This window comes from Staurois parvus, unplaced genomic scaffold, assembly GCF_062004578.1.
Source record: "Staurois parvus isolate SC_StPar_1 unplaced genomic scaffold, SC_StPar_1.0 ptg000655l, whole genome shotgun sequence".
NCBI lineage: Eukaryota > Metazoa > Chordata > Amphibia > Anura > Ranidae > Staurois > Staurois parvus.
In genome coordinates this window covers 902,501-918,988 of record NW_028318451.1, presented here as the reverse complement: position 1 = coordinate 918,988, position 16,488 = coordinate 902,501, and the positions used below count along the sequence as shown (strand labels likewise).

At 42.3% G+C, this 16,488-nt stretch overlaps 1 protein-coding gene across 1 annotated transcript in view; it reads right to left on the bottom strand.

The window, feature by feature from the left end:
* Nucleotides 1-16,488, bottom strand: part of LGALS8 (galectin 8) — a 72,873-nt gene that overhangs the window by 10,525 nt on the left and 45,860 nt on the right. The window lies entirely within an intron of this gene.

Here is a 16,488-nt window from a genome sequence, read left to right as displayed (position 1 = left end):
AATTCTTTCCAAATCAGCCAATGTGATTGTCTGGATTTTTTTTCTCATTTTGTCTCTCATAGTTGAGGTCTACCTATGATGCCAATTACAGGTCTCTCTCATCTTTTTAAGTGGAAGAACTTGCACAATTGGTGGCTGACTAAATACTTTTTTGCCCCACTGTATATTGATTGCTTTGCGTGAAAGTTATAGTGTCTACAAACTATGGTATAGATACTGCAATTTATGCCATTTTTTTTCTATACAGAGCTGCACTAGTTTATCTTACAATTGTGCAGTCATGCAATGCTGTACATATATGAAAGTGATGTCCTTTTTTCACACAAATAGAGCTTTCTTTTGGTGGTATTTGATCACATCTGTGTTTTTTTTTTTGCGTTAACAAAAAAAGACCGAAATTTAAAAAAATAAAAAAAAGATATTTTCTCACTTCTGCAATAAAAAAAAATCCAAAAAACCCTCAAATTTTATCATAAGTTTAGCCCCCCCCCAAAAAAAACAAAAAACCGTAATAACTGCATCTTAATTGGTTTGTGTGAAAATTACAGCATCTACAAACTATGGTATAGATAGTGCAATTTACACAGCTTTTACTTCATGACATTTCTTACTCACCGCCCTTGAGATTGCCAATCACTTCAAAAACAAGATTGACACAATTCGCAAGGACATCGCCGCAACTCACACGCCCTCTCAACCCGTCCCCTCTCACACAGCTACCCCCTCATACCCCCTCCCCCTCGAAATAACCCGCAGGGACTTCGTCGCTGCTCAAACTCCCTCCAACCCCGTTCCCCCTCACTCAGTTACCCCCTCATCACCCCTCTCCCACGGCCCCACCACTGCTCTGACCTCCACTTCCACCCCACCCTACATTCCTCATACTGAAGCTCCCCCAACACTCCACACCTTTGACCTTACTACCATCGAGGAAGTCTCCAAGATCCTCTCTGATGCCCGCCTCACCACCTGCCCCCCTCGACCCTATCCCCTCACAACTCCTACGACCTCCCTCCCCCTCAATCCTATGCTCCCTCACCCACATCTTCAATCTCTCCCTCTCCTCAGGCATTTTCCCCTCCCCTCTGAAACATGCACACATCACCCCCATACTTAAAAAGCCCTCCCTGGACCTCAATGACCCGAACAACCTCAGACCCATCTCCCTGCTCCCATTTACATCTAAACTCCTCGAGCGCCTCGTCTACATCCGCCTATGCTCTCACCTCAATGACAACCACCTCCTCGATCCCCTACAGTCCGGCTTCCGTCCCCTACACTCCACCGAAACCGCCTTACTCAAACTCTCCAACGACCTGCTAACCGCCAAAGCTAATGGCCACTATTCAGTGCTCCTACTCCTTGACCTCTTTGCGGCCTTCGACACAGTCGACCACCCCCTCCTCCTCAAAAAACTACACTCCCTCGGCCTCAGAGATTATGCTCTCTCCTGGCTCTCATCCTACCTGTCACAACGCTCCTTCAGCATTACCTATAAAGCTACCACCTCCCCCTCACTCCCCCTCTCTGTTGGGGTCCCTCAAGGCTCTGTCCTTGGGCCCCTTCTCTTATCCATCTACACCTCCTCCCTTGGCCAACTCATACACTCTCACGGCTTCAACTACCACCTCTATGCCGACGACACACAAATCTATCTCTCAACCCCCCACCTCACCCCCTCGGTCTCTGCCCGAATCAAACACCTACTGAGCGACATATCAGACTGGATGTCGCTCCACTTCCTTAAACTGAACCTCTCCAAAACCGAGTTTCTTGTCTTCCCCCCCCAGCCCGGACACCACCCCCCATTGACTTCTCCATCACATCCAACAACGCCACCATCAAACCCACCCCGCAGGCCAGAGTACTTGGTATTATTCTGGACTCCAACCTATCCTTCCAGCCCCAAGTCCAATCTTTAACTTACTCATGCAGACTCCACCTCCGCAACATCGCCAAAATACGCACGTTCCTAACCCCAGAAAACACTAAACAGCTTATCCACTCCCTCATATCACGACTCGACTACTGCAACTCCCTCCTCACTGGCCTGCCTCGCCGCTGGCTATCCCCGCTTCAGTCCATCCTGAATACGGCTGCCAGACTCATTCACCTTTCCAACCGCTCCGTTTCCGCCACCCCCCTCTGCCAATCCCTCCACTGGCTTCCGATTGCGCAACGGATCAAATTCAAAATCCTAACACTGACGTACAAAGCTGTCCACCATACTGCCCCGAACTACATCACTGACCTAATATCCAAGTACCGCCCAGCACGCACACTCCGCTCCTCACAAGACCTCCTTCTCTCTAGTTCCCTGGTCTCCCATGCCCGCCTCCAGGACTTCTCCAGGGTGTCACCCATTCTCTGGAACTCCCTGCCCCAACCCATCAGACTATCACCTACTCTCCTCTCCTTCAGGCGCACCCTGAAAACCCATCTCTTCAGGGAAGCCTACCCCACCCCCTGCTAAGTTGCCGACCTCCTCCACTCTTCCTACCACTCCATCCCCACAGCTATCTCCTCCTGTACCACTATCCCCTCCCTCCTAAATTGTAAGCTCGAAAGAGCAGGGCCCTCAATCTCCTCATGTTTTGCATTGTATTGGTATTGTTCTGTCACATGTTCTGTCCCCCTTTGTAATGTACAGCGCTGAGCGAACTATTGGCGCTTTATAAATACTGTATAATAATAATAATTTCTTAGGGTGCTAAAATACCAGGACAATACAAACACCCCAAAATGACCCCATTTTGGAAACTAGACACCCTAACTGATCTGCTGAGAGGCATGTTGAGTCCATGGAAGATTTTTTTTTTTTCCCCACACATTTTTGGAAAATGACAAACTTTTTTTTTTTTTTCTTTTACACAAAGTTGTCACTTCAATGATATATTGCTCACACAAGCCATGGTTATATGTTGAATTACACCTCAAAATATATGCTGCTACTTCTACCAAGTAGGGGATACCACGTCTGAGACTTTTTGGGAGCCTAGCCACATACAGGAGCTTGAAATCCAACGACCACTTTGAAAGCCTGAAGGTGTGTAACTTCTTAATTTCACTTCCTCACTACCTATCACAGATTAGTAGGCCCTGAAATGCCAGGATAGCACCAACCCCCCCCCCCCACAAATGACCCCTTTTTGGAAAGTAGACACCCCAAGGAATCTAAGAAGAGGCATGGTGAGTATTTTGCAGATCTCGTTTGTTGTCACAAGTTTTTGGAAAATGAAGAAAGGAAACAAGACACATTTTTTATTTTCTTTGATTATAATTCAGACTCTTGCGAGAAAAAATGAGAAATGCAAAGTACAAAAAAAATGTTTTTGACTTCTTTCTTCATTTTCCAAAAACTTGAGGCAACAAATGAGATCTGCAAAATACTCACCATGCTTCTCATTAAAATCCTTGGGGTGTCTACTTTCCAAAAAGGGGTCATTGGGGGAGGGGGAGGTTTGGTGCTATCCTGGCATTTCAGGGCCTCCGACACTATAATAGGTAGTCAGGAAGTGTAATGAGGAAATAAAGCCCTTTAAAAGTCTGAAGGTGCTTATTGGATTTTGTGGTTCTGTACTTGGCTAGGCTGCCAAAAAGTCTCTCACATGTGGTATCCTCATACTCGGGAGAAGTAGCAGAATGTATTTTGGGGAGTAATTCTACATATACCCATGGCATGTGTGAGCAAAAAAATCAGTTAAGTGACAATTTTGTGTAAAAATGTTTTTTTTTGTCATTTTCTAAAAACTTGTGGTTAAAAAAATAAATTTTTCTATTGACTCAACATGCCTCTCAGCAAATAGTTTCAGGTTTCTACTTTCCAAAAAGGGGTATTTTCTGCCCAGCATTAGAATTTTATGCCACACATCATTCACTCTTCTAACCACCTGAAGACCAACCTTTTTCTGACACTTTTTGTTCATATGAAAAAAAATCAGTATTTTTTGCTAGGAAATTACTTTGGACCCTCAAACATTATATATTTTTTTTAAAGCAGACACCCTAGTGAATAAAATGGTGGGTGCTAGGGGGTCTAGCAATAGAATTACTGCCCTTGACCTGACGTTCACACCGATATCTCACATACATGGTGCAACCGCTGTTTACATACTGGCACGCAGTTATTTTGATTTTTTAAAATTATTTTTACACTGTCCCTTTCATTTTTTTTTCTTGATCACTGTTAATGCTATCACAGAGAATGCAAATATCCCCTGTAACTTCAATGGGCATTGACAGATATTCTTTTTTGAGAAATCTGGGATCGATCAGACTTGAAATATCTCCTCTGCATTTACATTAGTCTCACCAAGATCGGTGTGATTAGATGCTTTCCCAATTTACAAATGGTGCTGTTTATGTCCTGTAAAACTGAAGTGATGAAATGCTCGTAGCTTCTGATGTCTTAGACTATAGAGATGATTGGCGCCATTCCAGTCTCCAATCAGCTCTATGGTCAGCTGGCAGAAACACCGGCTGCATTCTCAGGTTCCCCCGATGGAATGGGACTGCCCGAGAAGGCCGTGGGAGGTAGCGGGGAAGGGAGGGGCATCTTCTCCCACTGCTTGCAAAAGCAATCCTGCAGCTAATTAGCCACTAGGATTGCTTTTACATGAAAGCCAATCTACAGCTGAATAAAATGAAACCAAGATGATGCCTGCAGCTTTTTATGCAGCCTGTGAGCTGAATGAAAAAAAAAAAAAAAAAGAGAGAAGAAATCTCTGCCAGAAAAAGTGTGTGGTATGCCCACTATTAAAATATACCACCCTGCATGCACCCACTTCTAATGTTGGGCACAAAGGAAATGTTCTTTTTTTTTGTCGTTCACCCTGTGGGCTGAACTAAAAAAAAAGAACCTAACAGTTTCCTCTATTCCCATCGATCGATGTGGATGAAGCAATCTCTGCCAAAGTTTTCTTTTTTTTTTTTTTTACATATACATACACTGAAGCATAGGGGCCATCCACTCACTGGCCACCCCAGGCCCCCATGCTTCGGCATATATGCTCTTTTTTTTTTTTTTTTTTTTTTAACTGCGGATGAAAAATCTCATCCAACAGCGCTGCACACACCTACTTATGTATATTCTGAGAACAAGACCCTGCTGCTGTCAGAATAAACAAGTCGGTGCTGCAGCTAATTGGCATTTCTGCAAGGAAAACAGAAATGGTTAACAATAAAACAGTAACTCAATAAAACAACTTTTGTATTGAAATATGTGCCCAAAAATATTATAAAATATATATACAGAAGCATAGAGGCCATCCACCCACTGGCCACCCCAGGCTCCCATGCTTCGGCTTATATGCTCTTTTTTAACTGCGGATGAAAAATCTCATCCAACAGCGCTGCACACACTGACTTATGTATATTCTGAGAGCAAGTTCCTGTCAGGATAAACAGGTCGGTGCTGCAGCTGAATGGAATTCCTGCAAAGAAAATTGCAATGTTTAACAATAAAACAGTAAAATCGTAACAGTAGGACAGTAACTCGGCAACAACAAAAAAAAACTACAACTATTTTTGCTTTTTAAAATTTTACATTTTTTTTGTACTTGTTCTTTTTATTTGTTATGTTTTTTTTACTTTTTTTTTTAAACTTAACCAGATTGTAGGGTCTCTCAAAATGCGATTTTGAATGCCAATTTCCTGACTCATAAAATATGTAGTGCGCTACAGACGACTAATACCATATACAGTTGTGTTCAAAAGAATAGTAATCAGACATCACTAACCTGATCAATCACTGTTTTTGGTAGAAATGATATTTCTACATGGCAAATAATTTACTAGCAGGTGTAGTAGAGTAAAAAAAATCAGCAGCATGCATGTCATGACTGTTGGGTCTGTTGGATTTCTGTGTAACTGGATCACTAATTGAAAGGGGCATGTTCAAAATAATAGCAGTGTGGAGTTCTATTAGTGAGGTCATTCATTCTTTGAAAAACAGGTGGCAATTATTGCACTTATTTAAGGAAGAAAGGCAGCAAATGTTGTACATGCCGGTTACAGTGCATTTCTCTCTGAAATTCTGAGGAAAATGGGTCATTCCAGACATTGTTCAGAAGAACAGTGTACCTTGATTAAGTTGATTGGAGAAGGGAAACATATAAAGAAGTGCAGAAAATGATCGGCTGCTCAGCTAAAATGATCGCAAATGCTTTAAAATGGCAACCAAAACCTGAAAGACGTGGAAGAAAGCGAAAAACTACCATTCGAATGGATAGAAGAATAGCCAAAATGGCAAGGACTCAGCCAACAATCAGCTCCAGGAAGATCAAAGAAGGTCTAAAGTTACCTGGGAGTACTGTTACAATTAGAAGACGCCTATGTGAAGCCAAGCTATCTGCAAGAAGCCCCTGCAAAGTCCCACTGTTGAAAAAAAGATGTGCTGAAGAGGTTACAATTTGCCAAAGAGCACATGGCCTAAAGAGAAATGGCGCAACATTTTGTGGACTGATAAAAGAAAGATTGTTCTTTTTGGGTCTAGTGGCCGGAGACAGTTTGTCAGACGACCCCCAAACACTGAATTCAAGCCACAGTACAATGTGAAGACAGTGAAGCATGGTTGCGCAAGCATCATGATATGGGGATGTTTCTCATACTATGGTGTTGGGCCTATTTATCTCATACCAGGGATCATGGATCAGTTTGAATACATCAGAATACTTGAAGAGGTCATGCTGCCTTATGCTGAAGAGGAAATACCCTTGAAATGGGTGTTCCAACAAGACAACGACCCCAAACACACCAGTAAACGTGCAACATCTTGGTTCCAGACCAACAAGATTGACGTTATGGAGTGGCCAGCCCAATCCCTGGATCTTAATCCAATAGAAGACTTGTGGGGTGACATCAAAAATGCAGTTTTTGAGGCAAAACCAAGAAATAGAGAAGAACTGTGGAATGTAGTCCAATCATCCTGGGCTGGAATACCTGTTCACAGGTGCCAGAAGTTGGTTGACTCCATGCAACACAGATGTACAGCAGTTCTCAGAAACATTGCTTATACAACTAAATATTAAGTGATTCAAAGGAAAGCAAAATCTTCAAACATTTTTCAGTTTATATAGTGAATGTTTGAGTTTGTAAAGAAGAATACAAACACTGCTATTTTTTTGAACAGTCTAATATTCACTTTTCTTCAAGTTTTTTTTAGAGGAACAACACAAATTTGATATATTTTTCTTCATGTTTTGATTTGGAATAGAATGTGTAGTGTTCCCAATGCATTTGAGTGTATGGAAATAAAAGCTATTAGAAGGATTTTGAGCTTTACTCACTTTTTTCAACCCACTGATATTATTTTGATCACAACTGTATATAAATAGGATATAAAATTGTCAAACACCTCTATGTATGCATATAAAATGATCCACAAATGTCAAAATAACTAATATTAATTAGACAAGGTGTATAGACAACAAAAAATAGTGTCCTTGATGAATGTGAGGTGCTCAATTATGTCAATCATATCCACTAAATACGTGGTAAACAGTGTTAATAAGAGTCCAAAAGATGACACTGGTGATGAAACCAGATAAAAGGTGACTAGATAATATCCCAGTAGCACATACGATCCGGAGTTGTGCTGGAATAACAGTTAAATTGCACACTCACCAGAGGCGCAATAATAATGCGTGTTTATGTCGTGTATGACAGAGGCCCCTCAATCCTAGATAGGGTGTAGCCTGGAATGGATCACTCCTCAGAGGGTAATGGAACTTCTGGGGGTCCCCTTTCACACCTGGCTATGGACAGGATCTGCTGGATACAGCTCTCCTCTGGGCCCTGGGGTGGTAAGCGCCATGGCAGCCGGACGTCAGAACACGTCTATTTACATTGTGGGAGCCTGCATGAATTAAGCAGGCGCCATTTTGCCAATGATCCGTGTGTATTGCGCATGCGCGGGCACTATTATCTCGTAGACAAACGCGTATTAGTGTCTAATGTGCATGCGCACACACCTTGAGTGCCATTTTCTAGTGGATCATTGCATGCGCACACATACAGGGAATTCGCCAACTCATGGTCCTATGATTTTTACGACCATTATGTTTGCACGATATCTGCAATAATCGATGTGCGGTGCGCATGTACAAGGGCATGTGCGCCATTTTCTCGTGGAGCGATGAGGTCATTGTTAAAAGCTAAAAAACAAATAACTTCATAGGACAGCTAAAAAACACATTTAAAATAACGGGTTTTGGCAAAAGGATATGACACCTAAAATGTATCTGGGTTGTTAGATAAAAATGAATATCATAAAATTTAATATTAATATAGTATAATAAATACTCAAAAAGTATCTAAGATTCCGATGGTATTAGAAAAAAATCAATAAATAAAATAAAAATTAAAAATTCCATAAAACCTCATTGGGATTAGGATATATGTGAATGTTGGTTGTTCCATGTAGTTAACATAACAGTGACATATACCATTGCTTGGTGAGTATACACTAAGTATACCACATGTGATCTGTAACAAAAATTACTTCGAATAATACATTAAACATATGGAAATATAAAACCTATAAAAACGTATATATAAAATTATAAGCTATGCACTGCATGATAAATAGGATGTATAAGAAGTGGGTAAATTCCACACTGTGTAATAGAATAGAATACATAAGAACTCCATATAATAAATATCTTAATAATCATATCCAAAAATAAATTGTAAAAAGAAATAATAGCATATGGAATGCTGATAATAAACCTTACTTAAACTTCATAGATATGAAGTATAAAACAGGATGAGATACATAGATAATATAAAAATTCTAGCTGTTATCTATGTAACAGTTTATATCCACTTCCACGTTGTGACCAAGAGGGGCAAGGTTTTCATCTCATATATCCATCTTGTCTCCATCTGGGAGACTAGTGTAAGTTTATTGGTACCACGCCAGAGGCTTTGAACCATGTCAATGCCTGAGAATTTTCAAAAGGTGGGATCCCGGTTATGATGGTACCTAAAATGTCTAGATAACGAATGTTCCTTTATACCTTTTTTTAATATGGTTGACGTGCTCCCTAAATCTATCTCTTAATCTCCTGGTAGTGCGGCTGATGTACTGTCGCTTACATGGGCACTCCAAAAGGTATACCGCATAACGGCTATAACAGGTAATACACGTGGAAATATCATATTTTTTCCCGGTTGTGAAGGAGGTGAATGATTCGACTCTCTTTTTCCGTATGCCGTTAAACTTACATATGACACACTTGTTACACGGGTAAAAGCCCTTAATATTTGCAAAAAATGTTGCTCTAGGTGGTGGATCTGTGAAATTCTATCTCTAAGCGTAGGGGCCTTTCTGAAGACAATCTCTGGCTTATCTGGTAAGGCTTTTGATAGGACTGGATCAGCTTGAAGAATGTCCCAATTCTTTTTGATGATTTTACTAACTTGTTTGTGTTGAATGGAATAGGATGTGACAAAGGGACAGAACTTATCTTTCCATGTAGCAGAGGCAGACAGCATAGTTTCCCGATCCATATTTGCTACATGGGCCAATTCAGTGTCAAGTGTTTCTGTATTGTATCCTTTTTCAACAAATCTTTAAGAATGGTGGCTGATGGTAAGTATTAATATCTGTACATATTCTTCTAACCCTCATGAACTGGCCCTTAGGAATGTTGGCAAGCCATGAAGGATGATGGCAGCTATCCATTGGAATGTAGCTGTTCCTGTCCGTACTCTTAAAGAAAGCCTCTGATGTCAAAAAACCTCTTTTGTTCACCAATGTTACGTCTAGGAAGTCAATTTAGGTAACACTATGATTAAATATAAGTTGAATGTTAAGATTATTGATGTTTAGTGACCCGAAAAAATTAATTAGTGCCTCTTCTTCCCCTTGCCATAGGAGGAGGATATCGTCAATGTATCTTTTATAGAATAGGAGTTCTGGCCATTCTCTAGAATAAATCATATCCTCCTCCCACCTGGCCATAAATAAATTAGCCAGGCTGGGAGCAAACTTTGCTCCCATTGCCACACCCCTCTTGTGCAGGTAAAATTTATTGCTAAACCAAAAGTAATTGGTATGCATAGCAAAATCAAGTAGTTTTAGAATGAAAGATTTCTGCTTAGTGGGAATATTACTAGTCATGTCAAGATAATATTCAACTGCAGATCTGCCATCTTCATGGTTAATATTACTCTATAAAGAGGCAACATCTGCAGTTACTAAGAATGTCACATAATTAGGATTCCGCGTAAGGTCTTTAATCTCATTTAATACCTGCTTAGTGTCCTTGAGGTAAGAAAGTGTGGTTGAGACCAAGGGTTGTAGATAATGGTCTATATATTGACCAATCCTGTAGCACGAAGATCCTATTCCACTTATTATCGGTCTCCCTGGTGGGTGAACAGGGTCTTTGTGAACCTTAGGGAGACAATAGATGACCGGAAGTTTAGGGGCATTAGGGCATATAAACTCCCTTTCCTTTTTATTAATGATATTATTCTCAAATCCTTTTTTAAGTAATTGTTTTACGGACCGTTTGTATGTGGAGAGTGGATCTTTGGGTAATAACTGATAGGTATGCTTATCATCCAAGATTCGTTGAACTTCTTTCATGTAATCTGACTTGTTTAGAACCACAACTCCTTCTCCTTTGTCAGCGGGTCTTATTACGAGATCTTTCTTCTTGAGCAAAGATTTTAATCCTGTATCTATGTCCTTTTGGCTATAGGGACGCTTTACTTTAATGGACTCCATATCCATAAGTACCATTTCCTTAAAGATATTTATACGAAATTGGGTTTGAGGAGGGGGGGTTGAAGAGGGGACCTCTATCATACACGACATAAACTCGCATTATTATTGCGCCTCTGGTGAGTGTGCAATTCAACTGTTATTCCAGCACAACACCGGATCGTATGTGTCACTGGGATATTCTCTAGTCACCTTTTATCTGTGGTTTAATCACCAGTGTCATCTTTTGGACTCTTATTAACACTGTTTACCAAGTATTTAGTGGATGTGATTGACATAATTGAGCACCTTCCATCCATCAAGGACACTATTTGTTGTTGTCTATACACCTTGTCTAATTAATATTAGTTATTTGACATTTGTGGATCATTTTATATGCATATATAGAGGTGTTTGACAATTTTATATCCTATTTATATATATGGTATTAGTTGTCTACAGAGCTGCACTACATATTTTATGATTATCTTGCAAGGTTTTATGATTCCCTTTTTTGTGTACCAGCTGCTACCTGTTTAAGCCCTCGCTGAACCCCCCCCCCCTTTTATCAGTTTCCTGACTACCTAACATCTTTCAGAGTGTGTAGTAGTGATGGAAGCAGTCCTTGATGCAGTGACCTGGTTGGCCAGGACAGGAGGGACAAAAAACAAAAAGCGTGTGTCACACTTAAGTCCATGTATGCTACAGACACATTTTTTTTGGTGTGTCCTTTGGGGTTGGAGTACCAGGAATGGCACTGGGAAAACGCCTCTCATGCAGCCGGCTAACTGCATCTGGGTTGGGGGTTTGGACCATAGCACCTTCTGGATACAAAAGGGCCATGATGATCTCTTCCTAGAATTTTAGGAAGGATCGACTACGTCCAGTTGCTTTGTAAAGCACAAAAGCATTATACAGAGCCAATTGAAATAAACAGACACTTTTCTCTACCAGCGTTTGGCTTTTTGGGAAACTAAGTATGGCTTCATCATCTGGTTGTTGAAGACCACCCCTCCCATGTTAAAGCGGAGTTCCACGCACTCTGGCTGTTTTTTAAAAGTAAGCAGCTACAGTTTTTGTAGCTGCTGACTTTTATTTTTTTACACTCATCTGTCCCACGATCCCACGGTACCCCCGCCGCAGCCTGTTTCACCAGCCGTCCTGTATTCCAGGCGCCGGCATATTCAGTGTGGGCATCCGGCTGTGACAGCATGCGGCATCACAGCCAGGTACCCACTGAGCATGCGTGAGTAGTGCTGCACTTCCTGAATGGCCCCGTCATATTTTCTGGGACCTGTCACGTGTCCCACAAGACTACGAGAAGGGAGGGTAGGACAACTTCTGCTTCCAATCGTCTAGGCGATTGCAGCGGAAGTGAAGCGGGTACCTGTCAATTTCAGGTACCCGCTCCCCAAAGGTGCCAATCCTTAATGGGGAACGGGGGACCAATCTTTAAAGCGAACTTCCCCTTTTGGGTGGAACTCCGCTTTAAGGTTACAGTCATGGACACAGAGGGGCTTCTCAACAACACAAGCTCTGTGGCAATTTAGATGGTCGTGTCTGCGTGAATGGAAGACAGGACAAAAACATCCCATTTGTCCTTCCACTTCACTGCGAGCAATTCCTCATTTCTCAAGCAGGCTTTTTCCCCCTAAGGGAAGCGTAGGGCTAAAACGCATGTGCTGGCAGGTGCCAGGGTTGATACAGCTAACGCTCCATTTTTGGGGACACTATACTAATGTGAACGCTGGTATAGAGCTGATCTGATCAAAGATATTGATCCGTTCAGACATTATACTAGCAATGGAGGTTTATTGTGTATGTGAGCGTGTTCCTGGCAATCAAGGGGTTAAATGTGATGATTGGTGTAATGAGGGGCAATCCAACGCTATCTGGGAGGGACACGAACAAACTCTTACACTATCTGAAGTCACCGGCAACACTAATACAGTGATCAGCAAAAAATCTGTACACTGTACTAATGATACTGGTGACAGGGCAGTGAAGGGGTAACTGGGGGGGGGGAATCAAGGGGTTAAATGTGAACTAAAATGTGTTCTAAAATGCTTTTGCGCACCCGTGCCTCCCTCTAGCAGTATTATCATTAGCATCATCCCCAAAAGAGAACTGTAAACAAACAATAGAGAATTCCATGAGGCCCCCCCCAAACCAAAAAGGAGAGACGAGGGGGAAGGCAGTCATGGAACAAGGGAGACTTTTTTTTTTTTATTCAAGCAAACTTTTATTGTGAGGAACAGATATGCAGCCACATTTCACATTCAACAACAAAAAACCATAGGACAAATACACAAACAAGTAACGCATTATACAAAATTTTAGAGCCTTTGCTGCAGGCAAGGAAAGGAGGACCAGCAGAGGAACAACCAACACAATGAATTTACAACATTATTCCACCTCCTCCTCATCACAAGTAGATGTAGAGTCAAGCAATCTATCCCAAACTTTGTGATACTTAGCAGGGCATCCTCTATGCATATAAATTACCTTCTTATATGGTAAAGTACTATTTCCGCAGCTATCCATTGTGAAAACGTAGGAGTCAGCGCCTGCAACCACATATGGGCAAGTAGAAGTAGCCACAAATAGCGTCTCAGGCAAAAAAAAAAAAAAAGTCTGAAATTTGTCAGTTTCTGAGCTAGGAAGAAGTCCAAGCAGACACTGTTTAGAGCACAGGGTAAGGGGGGAACCCATCTGGTCATGAAGGAACCGGACCACCTGGGACCAGTAGCCCCGTATGAGGGGGCAGGGCCATAATAAATTAAAGTACTATCAGGGTCTTCACATTTAGGGCAAAGTGGGCTATATTTAGACAATCGAATTGGTGTCAAGTAGCTTCTATGTATAATATATAGCTGAGTAAGATGAAACCATCTTAGTCGAGGACAACAACTCCCACATTTCATTATCCAGCTCCCCCACGTCCACCTCCCAGCGGGTTTTAAGGCGATAAGCCAATAATGATGCAGAAGGTAGGAGCAAAGCATTATAGAATGTGGACGTGAGTTTCTTAGGTTCCGTGCCCATAATCACATCCAAGAGACAATTAGAATTAAAATTGTAAAACAGAGTTACCAAACTGAGCCCGCAGAGCATAACGGAGCTGGAGATAGCGAAAAAACATAAAATTAGGGAGATCATATTCCCCCTTGAAGTCTTGAAAAGATTTGACTCCCGCATCGGTGTACACCTGGGAAACATGCAAAATCCCCCTGCTGATCCATAGGCTATAACCAGGGAGTGTACCGAATTAGGGAAGATCCGGGTTATCCCACAAAAGGGGTATGGGAATGGATATGCGGAAGCTGCAACCTTCCAGAGGCCAAGGACCAAATCTTACAGTGATGCTACAACAATCATCACTCCGGCCCTCCACAGCCACGAGATCCCGCCCCCCCGCAGTAACGATTGAAAGGGATGAACAACCCAGGAGAAAGCTGGGGCGCACACCAGTGCAAGGTATCTACTTCTATCCCCCTTGTCCAAATGAAAAAAATGAGATAATTGGGCTGTCAAGTAATAAAGATTTATATCCGGGAGTGTGGTACCCCCCAGATGACCGGGATTTTTAAGAGCGCGCCAGGACAATTTATGCCGGGTATTACCCCCAAACGAAAGAGTTAAGCAGAGAGTCAAGGGACATAAATACTCGCAGCGGCAAATATATAGGTGCATGTCAAAGAATATAGAGAAGTTTAGGAAGAAGCACCATCCTAATCAAATTAACCCGTCCCATAACCCCTAGGGGAAGACGGGACCAGGCCTACAATCTAGACTTTAGCATAGGATAAAGGGGTTCTAAATTAGGTCAGGAATAATCCGCTGCGTCACGAGAGACCACAATCCTGAGATAAGTAATATTACTTAGCCTAACCAAAGGAAGACTAGCCTGTTCCTTAGTAGGGGCACCTAAATCTAAAAGGGAGAATCTGAGATTTTCTCCAATTTATACAAAGCCATGAAAACCAGCAGAAAGCCTCAATAAGCGCAAGAGCAGCCCCAAGCAAAGGGCCCGCATCCTCCAGATAAAAAAGCATGTCATCAGCATAGAGACTCACCATCTCGGTCAGTAGACCTGAACACAAACCGTGGATATCAGGATGTAGTCGAATGGCTATGGCCAAGGGCTCCACTGCCAATGCATACAATAGGGGAGATAAGGGGAAACCCTGACACGTGCCCCGAGAAAGGGGAAAGGAGTCCGACACCCGACCGCCCACCAGGACCCTAGCCGTAGGAGCGAGATAAAGAAGTCTAAGCCATTTAAGGAACTTGGGCCCAAAACCAAAGTTGCATAAACATTCCCATAAGTACCCCCACTCCATGGAGTCAAAAGCCTTGGCTGCATCTAGGGAGACCACGACCCTAGAGCCCGTATTCAGATAATAAGAACAATTAAAGCTTTGCACATAGACTGGGGAAGAGAGGCAGATATAAAGATATAATGATATAAAGAATGCAGAATGGGGATTAATGAATCCTGAAAATAAGTGTAAAACTCCAAAGGGAGTCCATCAGAGTCCGGCGCCTTCAAGGGGGACAGGAGGGCCATAGCCTTGGCAATATCGTCCATGGAAATAAAAGCCTCCAAAAGAGCAAAGGGGAGGGGTAAGGGTAGGAAATGGTATGGTTTGTAAAAATTGAGTGAGCTCATCCGGAGAATCACGAACTGTGGAAGAATAGAGATTAGAAAAAAAGGTACGAAACTTCGCCACCACCAGATCTGGATCAGTGATACCAGCACCCTTCAAAGAGATCACAACGGGGGGGTTGAAGATCCAAATGGACCAAGTATGCTAGAAAGCGACCAGCCCGTTCTCCATGTTCACGTATTCTCTGCCTAGTAAAAAAAAAAGTATGTTGCTTAGCCTTCTCAAAGAGAAGATGACTGACCAGACGAGCCTGCAATCTGACCAATGAGCAGGCCTCACTCGAGGGGTTCACTTGAAACAAATGTTCTAGATCGAGTAAACGCTCCCATGCCCGTCGTACAGCCAAGTTAGATGTAGATTTGTATCTGGAGATGCGGGATGCCAAAACGCCACGAGCATATAATTTAAAGGAGTCCCAAACAGAGCCAAAGTCAGCTGAACCCACATTATCCACAAAATAGCAACTCCAAGCAGTCTGCACATCCTTCAGATATGGGATAACAGTCAGCCAGAAAGGATTCAACCTCCACATATAAATAGGGGAGGAAGAAGGCTGGCTGAGTGTCATCCAGTAAGGAGCGTGGTCCGATAATACCCGAGGGGCAAACCCGCCCCCCCAGCATGGATAGTAATGATTTAGATATAAATATATAATCTATGCGAGACATCATGGAGTAGGAGGCCGAAAAACAGGAGTAAACCCTAGTCATGGGGTGCAAATATCTCCAGGTGTTCGCCAGCGCAAATTCCGTCAAAAGTTTACAAAACTGGGTAACATGGGATGAAGTAGGAGCAGAGGGGTCATAATCCAGTTTATCTAAACTAGGGTCTATAATCATATTAAAATCCCCCAGCCACACTGTAGGGATACCAGGATGACATGCAATGAAGGACAGACCCTCATTGAATACCGCAAACTGAAAGGGGGAGGGATATAATATGCCAATAACAACATTTCAAGATCATTGAGAACAGCATGTAAAAAAAGGAACCTATGCTGAGGATCCGCCTGCAATGTCAATAACTGAAAACGGGAAGTCTTAGCAATCACTATGGCAACGCTACGTGAACTGAAGGTATGGGTAGCCTGATACAGCCAACCAATCC